This window comes from Cariama cristata, unplaced genomic scaffold (assembly GCF_000690535.1).
Source record: "Cariama cristata isolate BGI_N322 unplaced genomic scaffold, ASM69053v1 scaffold17798, whole genome shotgun sequence".
Taxonomy (NCBI): domain Eukaryota; kingdom Metazoa; phylum Chordata; class Aves; order Cariamiformes; family Cariamidae; genus Cariama; species Cariama cristata.
In genome coordinates this window covers 3,503-5,265 of record NW_009633082.1, presented here as the reverse complement: position 1 = coordinate 5,265, position 1,763 = coordinate 3,503, and positions in this window count along the sequence as shown.

The window sequence follows — 1,763 nt, the reverse complement described above, 5'->3', positions numbered from 1 at the left end:
GCGTGGCCCCCCTGACAAGAGTCTGGCCCCATCCCCTTGACACCCCCCCTTAAGGGATTTATAAGCGTTGATGAGATCTCCTCTCAGTTAGATTGAGTTAGATTATTAGTATGAGTCAGATGATTATTTTTTTTTAGAAGAAATGCGAGTGAAAACTTTTCAGGAAGAGATAAGGAAAGCTAAAAACCAGTTCACAATACAATTCTTGTACAATAACTAGTATTAGTACTGGAGATTTTATCCTTATTTACGAGCTCATACTAAGTCTTAGTTTTGTGGGATTCACACAACCATGTCTGCTTACTAGGCCTAAGAATTTAATGCCGAAATTGAACTATATCCCCAATGAACAATCTGTTTAGTGGTTACTTCATCAGTGCCTAAACCTAAAATAATTTAATTTTTTTAATTGAGAGATTTCAATAATTTTTGCTTTCCACTGCTACATCTACTAGTCTTCTGTACCTTGCTTTTGCTTCTCCTCAATGAGGACATGGTACAAAGACCACAGAAAGGCTGAGAAAAAAATCTGGTGCTGCCTTTGGAATCTCCAATCTTTCTGTGTTAACTAAGTATTGAATATATTAGAATAGGATTAAGAACTGTTTTGCTATTTTACTTGGGGAAATGTGAGAGCAGAAGAAGAGGAAATAAAGAATGAAAATGAGGACATGAGTGACAGCTGAAACAGAATCACAGGACTGGGAAACGGCCCAAAATGAATGGGAGAGCTCCGAGAGACGCTGAGATAACATGGAGAGGAGACAACAATCCACAGAGAAGAGCTGGGAAGCAAAAGAGGAAATCCAAAAAGAGGAATAAGCCTAAGAAATACCCCTGAATGCTCCAATTGTAGTAGAGTACTCAATAGAGATTTTGTTGAATGTGAAGTAGTTCCTAATTAGCTATCAAAAACATGAGCTGCTTGGGAACAAAAGAATTTTTCCATGATGTTGGCAACCGGGTCGAATGGACCAGAGCCTTGGCTGACAGCCACTGGAGCCACTGGAGCAATGCCGTATTACACCAGCCGAGGTCCTGGCCTTAGGTGCGTGCTCTTTGACACTAGCCAGAGTGCTTCGGTGACACGGAGGAGCAATGCGGTTGCCAGCAAGAGCACGGAAACGCTGTCAGTGTGGATCTAATGAGGACTTGGAGCATCTGGCAATTGCTTTCACCTTTGGGGTTTTTCTGTAGCTGACAGTTTTACTAGGTGAATTTCTGACAATTTTCTTCATTATTCCAAGGAACTACATCAAATAGATGGAATCAGGGATGCACAGTCTGAGAATGTAGGAAAACTCCCTGCATTTTATTAGAGTAATTTAATCTGCAATTCGAGAGCATGAGGATAAAGGATTTTGCATGCTCCGGCAATCGCTGCTGTAGTGTTCATCAACAATGCACTTTATTGTAGGACAGTTTGTACAGCTGATAGTGCAGATTTGAGCTTTATCTGCACATGTCTTGCAGTACTGTGTTTCATCATCAAGTTAATGAGAGAGAGTAGACAAAATCCTCAAGGAAAGCTTCAATGGAGCTGCCATTCCTCAGCTTTGGGTTTTCAGCTCAGTCCTGCCAGACTGGCAACGTGGTAATTATTGGAGTGGAGGTCTCTGCGTGCATGTGTAGTGGATGTAAATAAGTGTGTTGCCTGATCCCCCGTTGCACCAGTTTTACAACAGCCCTCAGCTGATGTGGCTCTATTTGCACAAGTGTTCAAGTGGGAAGAATCAGGCCCCGCGAGCTAGCTCTCTTAATGC